The following is a 17,310-nucleotide window of genomic DNA, read 5'->3' as shown; positions in this document are numbered from 1 at the left end:
GTTATTGAACAGCTTAACAGACACCAGCCAGGAAGAGCGTGTTTGAGACCTGTCAGTGACATTAGTATGACCAAAGTTAAATATTTATATATTAAAAAATAAAGTTGCAGATCGTCATCACGCATTCATAATCCCACTGTTTCATGCCAACATGATGCCTGCAATATGTCAGAAACATCAGTCTACTGAAGTTTCATAGACTAAAAGACAAAGGTATCCTTCACTTTGTTTCATTTCCATTTACTTTATCAATGGAAATAAATCTAATTTTGCTACAGAAAGACTTCATTCTTTAATACATTTTGAATACATAACCATTAGTGAAGGAGATGCTTCATTAAAATCTGCCAGTTTTGTTTTAGAGTAAAACTCATAAAATTTGCAAGATTTCATTTAATCAGTTAAGCTGGAAAGTCAGCACTGCTTTCTTCCTCTTGTTATTAAGGAAATTGGACTGTTTGCAATTTCTTTACTATTTAAATTTAATCTGGAGACATCTTCAAATAAACTATCAGCATTTTCGATAAAGGAAAGAGCTTTGAATTACAGAAGTGAATCTTGCAAGTAGTAGGCCATTATGGCCAAGACACTTTTCATTTTCTTAAGAGATGAGTCTACACAGCATTGGGATTTAAACTATAAATCATGGATTGCACAGTAGAAAAAAAAATTCTGATAAATTGGAATGCTAACATACTTTTGAACCCCTGTCTGTGAAAGGTGTAAGTACTCAGCTATATCCTATTTGTAAATGTAGGGATCAGAAACTATGAAAAGAAACATAAAGTCAACAGGACCTTGAGAAAGTCCAGGCAGAACAATATTTCAGAAATAGCTCCACTGCAAGGCAGCTCTGTGCTCAGTCTACCTCTGACTAACTTTCTGTATTTCTATGCTAGAAGTGTTTATTTTTGTGCAGCCAGCCACTGTCAGTGGAGGCAGTGAGTGTTCCCTGTGCTGAGGGTGATGTGCCAGGTGCATCCCTTCCTTCCTGAGGGATCCATCATTTCCCATTGCCTTAGGCATGACTGATATAGATTGTTTCCCTTCAGGGTCATGGCTCTTCTATTTCTAAAATTGTATTACCAAAAACTGTATTACCAAAATTTTTCTGGTCCTGTATTTCTTTAATTCCATTTAATCTGGTTTCAAACTGAATATTAGTTGCAATAATCTGGGTATTCAGGACCTAGAAAAAGACCTAGAACAGTTCTTGTTTTTCTTTCTTCCTCTCCATCATGGCAACAGAGAGGATCTCATGGGACATCTCCTTCCAGATCATACAGAATAGAAGGAAAACAGAATCACAGAATCACAGAATAAGCTGATTTGGAAGGGACCCACAAGGATCATCCAGTCCAGCTCCTGGCCCTGCCCAGCCCCATCCCCAAGAGTCCCACCCTGTGCCCAGAGCATTGTCCAAACACTCCTGGAGCTCTGTCAGGCTGGGGCTGTGACCCCTGCCCTGGGGAGCCTGTTCAGTGCCCAGACACCTCTGGGGGAAGAACCTTTTCCTGATACACAACCATGGACACTTGCAAAGAAAAAAACACCTCAAAGACTCCAGAGCAGTGATGAAAGTTTAAGCACAGCTAAAGCTAAGACCTTTCATCAGTCTCAGAATTCTGTGCAGTTTTTCCTAGAGTCTGTAGATGTCTCTTTGCTGTTTGGCAAGGAACTGTCTGTGTTGCCTGGCTCTTATGGAGGGAGGCGTGGCTGAGCTGATTTCTATTTGGCTAAAATCTCTTTCCCTCTCTGAAAGCAAGAAAAAGAAATATCTTTAAGGCAGTGTGTTCATGTTGCATACAGGAATTGTGTTCTATACCAATCATTTCCAAAAACATTTGTTGTCATGGGCCAAAATCTTGCCCCTGGATGTGGACAAACCCTTATCCAGGCCCCATTTATCTTACTGGTATAACCAAGATTTTCTCTCCTCAGTTTTTCTGAGATAGTCCTATCTTGAAACCTGCTTTTATTACTTAGATGATGATCACTTGTGACAGCATTTTTACACACTGGCACAGTAAATAATAATAATTTGGAATATAACAATGAGTTATACTGCCCATAATTGGCAAATTACATTCATTGAGATATCTCTGTAGCGTCCAGCTTTGTCAGTGCTGCAGACCAAACGGCCCGACATCTGTTAGAAGCCAGGATTTACATACAGAACAACTTCTTGAGACACTGAGTGTAAGGCTCTGGTCGTATGGAAAGTTTCAGTGAGACACAGTGAAAGGAACAGGACATGTGAATAGTCATAGGGGTACCTGCACTGGCCATCAATAAAACATCTTAGGATTCTTCTTCAAAAGGGGTTACTCATTTGTTATCCCCAAATATGCATGTTGAAATACATACTTTTTCCACTAGGCTAGAAAGAAAAATAAAACTTATATTTCTTTAGTGTTCCTGCTTGTACTTCCTAAGTACATTTGAATATGAGATTTCTATGAAATGTATGACTGACCAAAACCTGGATAAAGTACATAAACCATTACACATTTCAAAAGCAACTTGTCTGACCAAAGAACCTCAGCCATGTCTGCTACCGCTGGCCTTACTGATGGGATTCATCTATTTTCTTCTATGCTTTTAATTTTTATCAGATTTTGGACAGAAAGAAATCACTCTATTTCTAGCTTGTTTATTCTTAGATTAAGCATTTCAATTTAGGTACCTTTGGAAGAGAAAATGCTTTGTCTGAAATAGTGCTTGGGCTTTTTTGAGTAAAACACTGCTGTAGACAAACCATAGCCAGGATTACTTCATCAGACAGAGAGATTTTCCCTTATGCATTTGAGGTATGACCAGCTTGTTACCTGGGCACTTAGACTTTAATTTACTCATTCATAGACAAACAAGAAAAAAACATTATTTAGCCTTTAAATATCTAAAATAGTTATTTAGTATAGAAATGGATAATGTTACAAAACAGAGATTTAAAATGTAAATTTTACTCCACCTCTCAGCAATGTATCATCTGACTGGACAAAAATGAAGTCCCATGGATTAATTTACATGGAATTGCACAGAAAAGTATGAAGTGATTTATGATTTTTCTATCTGCATTTTTCAGCATTATTTGTTACTCATAGCAATAGAAAATAATGGAATTAAAATACAGATAGACTTTAATATAGGAAATATTCAATATGCTAATGTGCTGTTCTCACTGCCTAATGTAGAATCTCTTCTACACATCCCATGAGTGGCTGCCCATTATTTTTTTTGAATACCATGCTCTTCAAAGTGTATCTTTGCAGTCCCTCAGCTGTCTAGACTAGACCAATATTAACCCTTAATTACTATTCAGTAAGTTATCATTCCTCAGCTGAGCTATGGTAACCTGCTGTGACAGTGCTCTGGTGTCCTGTACCAAGAAATAATGTATATTATCTCCTCTATGTCATGGCCTGAGAATATACGTACACAAAATCATTTACCACAGCCCTGCTGATGAATGGTAACCCATTAAACAGCTGTAACTCTAAGTCTACTTTCTATCTCATTTTTTATGTTTGTGAAATAAGCGTTTTGAGTCTTGTGATTAATAGGATGGTAGTTCACTGACATGGGACCCCTCAGGTACACAATGGGGTTTTTGTTACAGGTTCCTTTTTACAAGGAAGAACCTTCTATAAAAACCTCAGGGGGAAGTTGTTTCCTGAAATAAAGTAAACTGAACTAAGTTTTTGCAGAAATCATTAAGTCTTGATCTAAGATGTGGGGATTGAGAAGGAACTCAGAGGGAAGAGGGAGAGATGAAAACATGACACTTCAAAAAGTTCCCAAAAAATTGGTGACTTTATTACATGTTATTCAAAGATAAGATAATTTGATGACATGAAAATTGACATAAAATGAAGATTAATAATCCACAATTGCACAAACCAGAAAAAAATTCCTGTAATGTCTTAATTTTTAACTGTGAATGATACCCAAAAAGACTCTTTTTCTTAAACAAAGGCACGAGCCTGCACTGCTATCACTTATTATTAGCCTCTTTATTTGCTTAGTACAAGGCAATTTGCATTAAGAACCTATTTTTCCCTCTTCTATGTTGTTTTTTCTTTCAGATGAATTTATGTTCACGGTGGGAGGCATGAGAAGCCATGCATTTTGCCACAGAGAATAGCAAGCGATCAGCAAATTTACTTTTTGTTTCCCTACTGATTTGCCAGAAGTAAAAAGATCATTTAGTCACCATGAACCTTCAGTCCCCATCAGCTGGGGCTCCAACGAGGCAGGTCAGTAAAATGTCAGCAGGGCTCCCAGTTAGTGCTAAACATGCTGCTGACTTTTTGGGGGGATGTTGTGGACCTGTTGTTGTGAGGTTTAATTCTCAAGTCAAAACTCCCACTGTTGCCATGCTCTTTGCTGTCTCACTGATTTTTGTTTTCTGGCTGACCTGCTGTCTTCTCCTGGTTCCTTGCTGTTCCTGTCTCTTGTGAAAGCGGTGATAATTCCAGCAATACGCATAAAAAGTGCTGAATTTACTGTAGGATTTCTTTTAAGCAAAAAAAAACCAAAAAAACCCCAAATCTTCATCACTTGTTACAAATTGGTTTTGCCTTAGTAGAATGAACTATAAGAACGAGGCTTTGCTTAACCCCTGTTCGTGCTGTCACAGTTTGTATTTGTGTTGCTCTCACAACAGGGGAGGTTTGTTCACAATCTCACCAAAGGTGTGTCTGTCAGGTGGTTTGGAAGCAGTGAACACACCTGATTCCCTTCCTTACCTCTATACAGATATGATTTTCTAATCCCTATCGTTTGTAGCGAGTCGTGGCTCATCAAGGTGATCTGCTTTAATGCTACATGCACTTGGAGAGGCTGGGACACTCAGTACTTGCTTTTTAACACTGGTGAATCCACAGCTTTTGTAGCTGGCTGGCATTCCATGGTGCAGAACAACACCCAGCTTTCCCTTAGCACACTCCAACAAACAACTAGAATTTCTTGCAAATCACATGCTAGTTCAGATTGGGCAGACAAGTTGTGGGCATGTGGGGATGTTAAATGCACCTGGGATGGTTGTCTCACAGTAAGGCATGTAAATAAAGCCTCTTCCTCCTCCCGAACTGCCAATTTCCACACAAACTATGGACCAAAATAGTGCCAGAAATGAGCTATTAAAACATATCTACAGTCATGTTCCAACATCAGGAACATTCCCAAGCATTCCTTAATTCATTTTCATAAGTGCTAATAAAGTGTCTACCAGCCATACAGAATTCCAGCGTTTTGATAATAAAGTGATTTGCATAAAATAATATGTCCAAGTGCTTGTGAGTAGGTTTGGGAGCTAAGCTTTTTCAGCTTCTGATCAAAGCCCCTGACTACTGAGCTATTCAGCAAATGAAGGCTGCCTGTAGTTGTCTTCAAATAGTTGATTTTTTCTAAATTAAAAGTTGTGGATCCCAGTTAGAGGGTAGCAGCTTCTTCCAGCCCAGAAAAAGGCCAGCCTAAGGCATAAACTCCAGCTCTGGCCCAGCCACTTGATCTGGGCATTTTCCTAAAGGCTTGGTGCCTGAAGATTCTCTCCATAGCCACAGGGGTGATGCAGCCAATGCAGGACACAAATCTCCACTCAGAACCAGGATGTCCCACTGCCTACTGGAAGGGAGCCCAGGGTGACCAATTTTCTCAGCTGACATCTCAGCTAAATATTAAAACTTAGGTGCAATGATTCTTTCTTCTATGGATCAGAGTCACAGGAAAAAAAAACAAAATAAACCAAACAAATAAAAAACACTTCCATGTACAAATTCAAACAAATCAGGATCAAAGTTATTTATTGATTGCTTAACAACACATAATTAACAGGCACTAGGTAAATTCTGCATCTCACACAAATATCAACAATACAGAAGATAAAACACAGACTTAGCTCTTTTCCAACAGACTATTGATGGATCTCTATAAATTTCAAACCAGTGAGAAAATCTCTTGGGATCACATCTGCACATTAAACAGAAAAATAGATGCTCATTTGGGATCTTGTTCTTATATTGTTTATCCACTTGGGCCATGTCAGAATGAGAAGAAATTAGTCCCAACTATTTTCAGTGAAAAAACTGAATGAAGAAAATCAAGGTCTTCGACAATTTTATTATCTTTTTCCCCTGTATAAAGGATTATTTCTTTAGTTTCTTCTGAGTAAAACGCAAAAATTACTGTATAAAGGTATTTCATTTTAGATCTACGCTTTATTATTTGTGCAATTTCCAGACAATGCTTACAATGGATAATTAGGTGGTCTTATATTATCTTCATAAAATTGCTTCCAGTTCTTATTTTATATTAAGTGTGGGTAAGTATGCAGGTGGTTACACATGAATGTGTGTGTATATACATAAATGGGATAACCCCATTAGGAGGATGTGATCCATATCCCCACCAAAACAAATGCAAACAAATGAAAAAACCAAAACCACAAACAGAACAACACAAAACTCTCAAAAAAACCAAACAAACTAATAAATAAAAAAATACAAAGTAATAACAAAACCCAAGAAAACCAACAACAACAAAAAAATAAAAAAACACAACCCCCCCCCCCAAAAAACCCCACAAACTAACAAACCAAAAAAACAAAAAAACCAAACCCACACACAAAACAACACAAAACAAAAAAACAAACAAAAAAACAAACAAAAAAACAAACAAAAAACTAAACAAGCAACTGTGGAGTCTTTCTTCAAATATGTGAACAAGTGTGAATTTGAGGTACAACATAAAGTAGATGGCATTGCTGGAGGAAAAGAAATAAGTAATAAACAGGTAGAACTGAAATATCACAAGTGACTACTAGGCAACAGCGCTGTCTTCTTTCAAGTGCCCAAAGTCCCTGTCAGCTTAAAAGAAAACTAATGAAACAAGTACAAACCCTAAACAACTTCACCCTGCTCTAGTTCTTCAGGCAAAACCAGAAAAATGTCAGGACCAAAGAAGGAGATGCACCTGTACTCATGACCAGGAGGTTTTCAAGCCAGAAGGCAGAAAAGGATTCCTTTGTGGTTGAAGTAGAATAAATCTCACATTCTTCAGCCCTGAGAGCTTTGAGCTTGTTGTTTTTGTATTCAAGAGGCTTTAAACACACACAAAAACCCAAGCTTTGCTTATCCTGATTTTATTTATTTCTGTTTGAAACAGAAGATGAAACCAGTTTCATTAATCTAAAAGGTCAGGTTTTGCTGCTTTTGTGATTTGTTTACCAGAATCAAGGCTAGCGATACATTGTTTGGGACTAAGATTTATCTCCAAGTCTCTAATAAAGAAGATTTTTCTACCTCTTATGCCTAAAACCCTAAAGGGAGGGGGGAGGTTTATTGCAATTATTAGGATGCATGCCTCAGATGAGAAGCCAGCTAAGTGGGCAGTCTCCAGAGGCCAAGACATGCTGAATTCGAGAGCAGTGAAATCTCTGAGGCTCTGGGTTACAAACTGAGCCCCTTTGCCTTGCAGAGTGCGCAGATTCTTTTTTTTTTTTTTTATTACATCTTGCAGCACAGAGTAGTCACCATCACTGTGCTCCCCTCAGCAGTGGATACGAGTGGCAAAAATTCATCATAAAGCAAATATAATATTGAATTTGGAACTAACATGCAAATTTACTGTATTAATTGGGGTATATTTAAGTAACCACTCATTCCCTCTAAAACCAGTGCCTAGTCAAAAACATCCACTAAAGAAGGCAGCCTGGAGATTCCTGGTTTTGGGCAGAGTTTTTCCCGTGAGAGTTAAGCAGGAAGGATAAGAAACCTCACATGTCCCCTGCTTTTATTGTTTATACAAGAAGCATTTGAGAGGCAACGAAAAATTTCATGCCTACCATAAATACTTGAGTGTTAGAGCTTAATTATAAGTTTTAAACATTGCTGCTCACTCATTAATCGTATCCAAAGATACCAAGTGAGCCGATGATTTAGGTGAACATACAGGGGCAGTTTGGGTCACTGAATAATCACTGGAGTGGCCAGACCATTACTGTACTGCTTGTTTTCCAAAATTTACTGGTACAGACAGATTATTTTCCATTTCCAGAAATTGCAACCATTCCCAAAACCAACACAGGCTGATCACCAGTGAACCCTGAAGTTCAGCCTGTAGGCAGGGAAGGTTGGACAATGCTGGACATTCACACAGATCCTGTGAGAAGGAATCTGCCAGACCTTCAGTCTTGCCAAATGAAAACCCAACTGGAACAGCAAATGCCTTAGAGCAAAAGGAATCATAGCCTATAGAACTGCTGACTCTTCATTCTTCTGAGCCATGACAAAACTGAATTTCATGCGGCTAAAAGCCATTTATTCACCGGGGTTTCCATGTCCTATCACTACCAGATCACTCGGGGATGGGGAGAAGGATGCACTCACGTGTCAAACGACAGAGGCAGCTTAGATGGGAGCTGGAGAGGGAAGATGCACATCTCAAACTCTGCTGCTGGAGGGGGCCTGGAGGATTATTATATTAGGCAAGAGATCAGTAAAAGGTTTGGGATGGTTTGCCTGGTGGTAACAGTGATTAAACTGACAGGACTGGAGTGACTCATTCCCATGGCAGCAAGGTAGACCCTCTGAAGGTTGCAGGGAATCTAAAGGTCACCCAAATTTCAATTAATTAGTTTATGGGGATGGCATTTGTTATGGAGATGACATTTTTTTGAGGCTTTCCTGAACTGTTAGTAGGGTTTACTTTCCTAGTTTTGCTACTTTTTTTTTTTTAATTTTGGGGTTTTAGTTTCTTTTTATTTGGTGGTTTGTTGAATTTTTTTGTTTGTTTGTTTGTGTTTTGTTTTGTTTTGTTTTTAATCCAGATGCACCCTTCCTCTGTATTCTATCTGGGTTTTCCATTTCAAAAGGAACAGAAAGGCTACATATTTTACTGTCTTTATCTATGTACAGATGCACTTTATTTTCCATTCCCAGAAGTCCTAAACAGCAGTATTGAATTAAAAAATTCTTTCTGATCCATCTTGCTAAGTTGAGGTACTTGTATGTTTCTTGACAAGGTGATTCCAGAGGTCACATACATGTGGAGGATATAATTCTGCTTGTTTTCATGGACTTCAGAATGTTCAGAAAAGAGAAGCAATCGGTGTTTTGCATTTCTTCCGGATGGGAATATGAACAAATGAAATGACTTTATTAAGGGGTGAGGAAGGGGGCAATTCCCGCATGAAAATCATGATTTCTGTCTAAATGACATTTCATTGTACGACACCGACCGGTGTACCCAGTGTAGAAAACAAAGTTATGAAAAATTATTTTCAAACACTATGCTTTTGCATTATTGAAGGTGGGTATGAAGGCCATGTATAATAACCCTAGGAAGAAAATAGGTTTGAAGCCACAGAACCCCGGAGATATTTAAAAGCAGTGTGGATGTGGCACTTGGGGACATGGCTTAGTGGTGACCTTTGCAGTGTTGGGGGAATGGTTGGACTTGGAAGCCTTCACCTTAGAAGGCTTTTCCAACCTAAATGTTTCTGTAATTTTATAAGGAAACAACAGAAAACATTGTTGAGAAATTATATTCAGGCAATAAGAAGCACTGCGGGCAGCTCTAACTAAAGGCTACCGGTTACTGCACCTGAAATTGGGAATGAAATTGCTGCAGAAATAAACTTTCTAAATATTGGTAATTTTTATTTGGCTTGGTTTGATAGGAGTCAGGTCTTAATTAGTTTTCTAAAAAGAAGCAGTGTAAAAAAGCTACTGCTTTAATTCTGTTGATCCCAAGTCTTTGACATAAATGTTTAGACTTTAATTAGGGAAATATTCACCTCCCAGAAATCACTATGACAAAGCCAATGTTAATGCAGCTCCCTTCATTTCAGAGAGTCACAAAATGCAACGCTCATAAGATTAACCTGTCCTTCCCTGCACTTGTGAAACCATTAAAAGCAGGCCTTCACCAGAATATTTCTCATCGAGGACCCTCCCTCCTGAGAACTCACCTTTTCATCAAACCCCCCTGAGAAAACCAGCCTCCAGTTCAATTAAAATAAAAACTCTTGCCTGCTCCTCACACACTAATCTGTTATGGCACTAAGAGGATTTGAGAAGGTGTGAAGTAAATGGATTTTTATACTCTCACTGGAACAGCTCTAGTTGATTTTTAAATGTAATGTAATCATTGTTTTTAGTACTTCAGGGAAATGTTAATAGGGGAGTTCTTCACTAATTTTAACCTAACAATAATAGAAATATATCCAAGAATCAATATTGTTCTTATTAGATTAACCTTCACCAGCAACTGTTGTACTTCCCTGGTATTTGAATGTGCAGATGGTTTTAAATCTTTCTGTTTATTTAGGGAGCAACCTTTGCTTCTCTTCTTTGCACTCATGGCTATTGGCCTAGCCCCTGAATAAAATCATTCCACTTCCAATGTTATGATATATCAACTAAGAAAGGAAAAAAATGGTGAAAAAATAAATTAATGGTCGTTTGTTTCTAAAATGAAAGATATTTCATTAATGCTTTCCCCTCTCTGTAGAGGATGTTACACCATTTAGTTCAATTAAGGGGAGGTTTTGGAGGATATTACAGCTGCAGTTGCTCTATCAATATACAGGCTGATCTTGTGAGTGTACATTTGTCACTGTGCAGCCACCTGTTAATATAGTTTTTAAAGCCTTTCAGATTGCATAAGTGTATCTAGCTATTATGATAAGAAGTTCTGCCTTATACAGATTAGCTCCAAATAAAAATAATTTAATTTTTCTGCACATCTCAGAGGGCACAGTTAATCTGTTAACCTCCAAACAGTTTTTTTTTTCTTGTGTAAGTGCATTTTCTGTTTGCTCTGTGACAAGCACAAGAACAGCCTGTTTCAGGAAATTTTGGTCTTCACCTCTGCATTGAAAGCAGGAAGTCAAATTTAAGTAGCAATAGTGAGAAAGGCCACACTCCAGGGGTCACAGTGATATGGTTTTCCTATAGAGAAAGCAAGCAGGTAGATAATTACCTGAATATTCTCAAGTAGCTCAAATGTATTCTGAACAGGGAAGTATTTCTGCAGAAAGCAATCTCAGCATGGCTTTACTGTTGTAATAAGCAAACCATGCAATATACACAGTACAATGAGACAGGAAAACAAAGTGATTGAATACAATCTTTTAAATTCAAGAGAATAGGATTTGTTTCTGCATGTGGTCCACTTGTAATATCAGCAATTCTGTTTGGCTCTTACAGAGCTTTTTGCATCAAAATGTCTCAAAGAACATTATAAGAAGGTGTGATATCCCTTTCTGTAAAATTGAAATAAAACTTGTATGAGGGTACTCATCAGTCACTTTGATCAGGCAATAATAAAAACCACTTGAAAATTTTCAGTGTTCCTGCCATTTGCCAAAGCTGCTTCTCTCTATTACCTACTCAGAAACCAGGCAGGAACCAGTTCATTGAAATAACAGCAATTACACCTGTGAAACACAGTTGTGTAGAATTCATGGCCTCCTCTCCTTTAAAGCAGAAGCTTGTGCTATGCACACCCACGTGGCTCAAAGAACAAAGGGACTGAGGGCATCCCAACAAGCCTTCCCAGAGCTTCCCTTAAACAATGACTACTAAGTATAGCTTAGGATCCATACTGGAAAAGGGCAGATTGATTCCACCCTATAAACCAAATATCGCCATAATTTATGTCCTACGCTGTTTAGTTAGCTCCACTTTAAGCAAACTATTTACTTTACTGTAGGATAATTTATTTGCTGAAGGATAAAAAAAAAAAGAAAGCGAACTTGCATTTTTCTGCGAAGGTAAACACCCACAGTATTGCTTAGCTGGATCACTCCATTCTTCTTAAAGCTAAAACAGACATTGAGAGCAAAGCCTATCATTTAGAGATACCAACCAGCAAACCTTTCTAATCAGAAGTGAAGCTTTGCATTTCTCTCTCAGCATTTAGGAGATTGCGCTGCAACCCTCTCACTTAAACTGTATTCATCTCCTCTCATATCTGATGAGTTTATGTATGCAACAAGGAGGGAACAGATGATGTGGGATGTGCAGGGCTTTCAGAATGAATGGTTCAGAAATTCTGCTGCATGGAAACCAGGTAAAAGCATTTTGTCTAGAGAAATCAAGAAATCTGAAATATGTGATAAAAGGGGAGGTGGATTTTATTTCATGATACAAATTAATGGCTTCTTTCTCATCAGATTTCATCATCTTCTTAAAGGAAAAAAATATAAAAAGAAGAAGAAGGCAAACAAAATTATGGACAGAACTCTAATGTGCCATTAAAAAAAAAAAAAGAAAAGGAAAAAATGTGTTGTGTTTGCCTGGTGTTTATGAAATGTGAGTTCTTATACCTGACTTATCACTGGGCTGAACTGCACTATCAGCTTCTCCCAGCAGGTACAGGTGTTTGTGTGTGTGTTTGCAAGGTTTTTTTATTCACTTATGGTGCTCTGGAAATAACAGGCCTTCATGGAAGTACTTCACAGAACAGCAGGATACCTCTCAATATATCTTACAGAAATTCATGCTGGTTTCTGTGTTGTTTCTAGGAAAAGAAACACATATGATAATGTAAACTACCTCAAAAGGTGAATTTCAGAGGAATGACTTCTACCTGCAGTGCAAAAATTTTGTTACTATGGTGGCATTACAGAAAAATGCATTCAGTATTTTTGGGTGAACCCAGGTGAAAGAGTTGAACTTTTTTGTTTATTCGAAGAATAAACAAAACAAATGGCTTATTAATTACAATTTATTAGCATTTATTGATTAGAGTTTATTAGATTAACACATAGTTATTAAACTATTTTGTTTATTCTCTGCACTATGGAGAGTTGTTAAGCTCAGAAAAGGCAAAGCTGTCATTTGCCATGTAAATAGGAGTTTGTGGGCTGTCATGGTTGCAGCAAGAAGTGGAGAGATGGAATCCATGGGAAGTAGGGAGAGTCCTTTGCTCTTGATAGGAAACCAAATAACACCTGCTGGAAAATGCCTTCAGTGTCAGTGGGAAGGGAAATCTGTGACAACCCCAAAATTTCACTGAAATGCTGAAGTTCGGAAATATTGTTCTGGTCACAGCTCCTCCCTTGCCTGCCATAGGGTAATAAATGATGTCCAGGCTGTTCACAGAATAGTGCATTTATATGCAAGCAATAAGGACCTTCTGCTTGGATGAGGCACACTTCAGTTTAAGTTTCAGATCTAATGACATGTAAAAGACATGTTCCTCACAACTTCCAAAAATTACTGTATTCTTAGTGATTGATTGATTCATTGATTTTATGTGTTTTTAATGACTTAAAAGATTGGTTCCTTTAGTAACATTTTATACGTTGAACTCTGGATAGTAAATTTCAGATGTACCTCTGTACAAAATAAATAATTTCACCCCTAAAATTGTTGATGTCTACAGATTGTAACACTTAGAGATTTTTCACTGAACTGTAGAAAAAAGATTTCTAAACTATATTGGCAGAGTGCAAAATGATTTTGCCAACTCGCTGTAGTGTTGTCCATTACTTCTTCCACTTATAAGCCTGTCAGCAAGGGAGAGACATGCATTGTTCCTTATTCTCAGTCATGTCCTCTAGAGGCTGATGTCTGGGGCATAATTTTGTTTTCTCCTAATATCTAGGTCTACAGCCTGTTTATTGAGTTATGGATATAAACACAGATAAGCAAAACTTATTTTTTGGGGGAAAAATTATCATAATTTGATTTAATATTACAAGCTTTATTATCTGATACAGGTCTTTGGATTTCCATCCTTAAAATTCAGCAAAAGACCATAAACTTTCAGATTAATTGCTAAATGCAAAGCATATAGTCTAAATAAGCATGTAACCTATAGCTTATATAAAGATCAACAATTGTATCATCCTATGGAACAGCTCTCATGTTTTCCACAAACAGTAACAAAAGACACCAAAGAAAGACAAGAATATTTCAGTCTCTTCCCTACAACTCACCATAATTTAAATCTAATTACCAGTTTATTTACTAAAATTACTTATGGCTGACTAGAGCTACAGTGAGCCATTCATCTCCAAGGAGATGCAGCTCAGTTTCTGCACGTCTCAGTTTCTACCTGGCACTGTGGATTATCCCTCAGGAAACACAAAGCACAGCAGCTTTCCTGCCCTGTATCAGTGCACTGATCCCTCTTGGATGGCTGCAGTCAAAAGCTCAGAGTGCACTTGTGAGTAACAAGCAAAGAGGGAAATTCTTCCTCTCTAACAGAGAACCTGTGTTTCTGGTGAGTGGCTTGGGAAGGTTTGTTTGTTTTTTTTTGTTTGTTTGTTTGTTTGTTTGTTTGTCAGGAAACAAATCTGTGCCCAGGTAACAACCATAGCCCTGGTTTAATTGTGTGGCTCCAGTTACAACACATAGTGCAGGCAGATGATGATGGGAGAGCAGGGTATGAGCCTTCTACACTTCTCCACCTCCCCTGACTAAATCCAGGTATTTTTAGACCAATGCCAGGATATTTGCATAAATCTGATAGTGAGCAGGAAGGCAGCTCGGGCACCAGAGATTTGGCAGACTGCCCTGCCTTTGACTCAGGCCATTTGGAGTCAGGAAGCTGAGACACCAGCTGTGTCTTCTCTGTGAACCTTCTGTAGATTCTGCTGGAGTGACTTGGAAAAAGGAAGTCTGAAGATGATAAATAGGGATGATATTGTTGCCAAGAGCTGGTTAAAGGGAGCATCTGTTGTGAGGGACAAAAGCTGTAGAGGAGATAACTTGTACTGATGGTCTTTCTTTCAATACCTGGAGACATTAGTGAGTATAATACAACTTTTATGAGGGAGGATTGATCTGGAGTCCTTGGGGTCATTTTAATTCCCACTTCACAGGGCACTCTAAAGCTTACAGCACTTATTGGTGACCATGGGCAGAAACGGACTGAGGTCCCAATCCCTGCTAAAAGGAGATGCATTTTACATGAAAATGCAACTGGGAACAATCACATGAAGAGCCTTTGGAAGTGGAGCTGAAGCCTCCCTGTTCTCCTAGAGGACATCCCCAGCTTTTCTGTTGGGGCTGCCATTGTTTTCATGTTCTCTTTCCAGTCCAGTGCATTCTGAATTCTTTCTCTGTGCACTGCAATGTTTTTCATCTGGCACTGCTGAGGCATCCCGTCCTCCCTCCAAGCAGCCTTGAATCTGTTGGCTGACCTGCATGCCAAAACCACAAGGAGTGGGGAGTTAGGTTGTGTTAAGCAGAGACAACTGAGCCCGGATCTTCCAAACTTCTGCTGGCTGCTGATCTGCTGCCACAATCCTGTTGTGCCAGTGAGCTTGCCCTGGAAAAGCAGCCTCCGTTGCATTTTCTGCGGCACACAGGAACCAGTAAACACATTTTGTCTCCTTGCACTTACAAGAGTTGTGACATGGGGTTCCTTGGGCTACTCAGCAAGAAGAAATACTCCTTTGGAAGGTCTTCATGGGCTTGGGCCATGCAAAATGTGCTGGGACATAGGCTGAGATACAGCAGAAATGTTCAAGACTGAAAATTCGAAATTATGGATCAAAGACCAGTCCAAATCTCATTTATTGGGTTGAGATCTCTTGAGTCTTGTGTCAGATGTCAGGCTCAGTGTGTCACAGGGAAAAATTTATCTCAGAGTTAACGGAACCAATATCAGATGCCATGTCTGGTGCCTTGTTGTGGTTTTCTCTTCTTCTATTTTGTCTTGGGCTTAACATCATTGAAGATAATTAGCCACTTATTAAAGGCAGTACAGTAGAAGACAGACCGTGTTTCTCTTTTGTTACAGTAAAAAAGACCTTCCAAATATTGTCTAAAATAAACCTGCTCTTCTCACTGCTCCTCTTCAGAAATAACCACTTGTACTTATAGTTTTTACCCTGAGAGGTAAAATCTCTGTATATGCAGTCTGAAGTGATAAGCAGATTATGTTTCCCTTCTTTCTCTGTACTGTCGGATTTGTGCCACTACTTCATTTTTTTGCCAGATGACACCTGACTTCAACAATAAGAGGCTGCAGTTGGAATCAAGCACCAGTCATATCAAGGTGTACTACATGAATTTACCTGTGACTCAACATAAGGCTGAATGGAACATCATTCAAGCACAAGTTCATAATTTTAAGACCTATAAGGGCACTGCCAAGACATCACTGCAAGGAGCTGGTACAGGTATTTGGATAACAGCTCATCCAGGTGAGCAGCTCATCTGAGGCACTTAACACATGGATATAAATATTTGACAGTCTCAAGAACACGCTCTCTCTGGAGTCAGAAGAGTTTCTGAATTCCCTCTGCTTCATTAGCTCAGTTCATTCCAGTATCTCAAGTCACAGCAAAATCTCTTTATTTATGTTTACAGCACACCAGGACTCTGGATTTGGAATCATTGATGAACCACTAGTAAATGGTGATTTCCTCATCATCTCTTTCACCATGAAAGGGAGTTACTCCTTCTCTTATTAAAAGAAAGTAACAGCAAAAATAACAAACCATAAAAAACCTAACCCTAACTAACAAAAAAACAGGAACAAAACAGGTAAGTAATGGGCCTAAGTAAGATATTTGAATTTAAATTTGGCATTCTAGGACTTATTATAGAGTTGCAGACCTCAAAGGACACACAGTAGCTACCATTTGTCACTCCTTTGTCAGGAGTACTTTGTACATGTAATCTTGGGGAAATTCGGGGGCTCACAGCTTCCCTGCCCCATGAATATCTGTGGTACATAATCTCTGGGTTTCTGAAAAACTCTGCTCAGTTTATCCAGGTGTATTTTTAGGAATCTAGGGAAAGGGGAGCTTCTCAAGTTTTCAATGCCAGCACTGGTGTACACAGAATACGCAAAATACAAAACTCATAATCTCGAGCACAGGTGAGCCCTTACAGTGACAATAGCTTTTCTAAATTTTGTCTTGGCTTACATGAGTCTGAGAAGCTGGAAACTTGACCTACTCTGGGAATTTGGTTGAGAAGTTTAATTTTTCAGGTTAACAATACCATGTTGAAGTACTCTGAGGGAAACAAATTTGATAATATCCCTACTCCAAGGCCATTTTTGTTTGCTCATAATGTTCTTTTTTTTTTCCTGTGAGTCTTTCTGTTGCATTTGCAGCCAGTTCTTAGAAGCAGCCTCATAATAGCAAGTAAAAGAAATGAAACACCACAAAGCACAGATAGACATTTACTTACCAAGTTCTATGTAAACCCATGCTGTCATTTAAAAATCTTTTGATGCTCTTATTTCCCTAGATTCCTAAAAGCACACCTTCTGAACAAATTGAGCAGAGGTTTGCAGAAACACTGAGAATTTGTACCAGGGATGCTAGAAACCAAGATG

The sequence above is a fragment of the Cinclus cinclus genome, chromosome 5 (genome assembly GCF_963662255.1).
Source record: "Cinclus cinclus chromosome 5, bCinCin1.1, whole genome shotgun sequence".
Lineage (NCBI taxonomy): Eukaryota > Metazoa > Chordata > Aves > Passeriformes > Cinclidae > Cinclus > Cinclus cinclus.
This window is presented reverse-complemented; position numbering follows the sequence as displayed.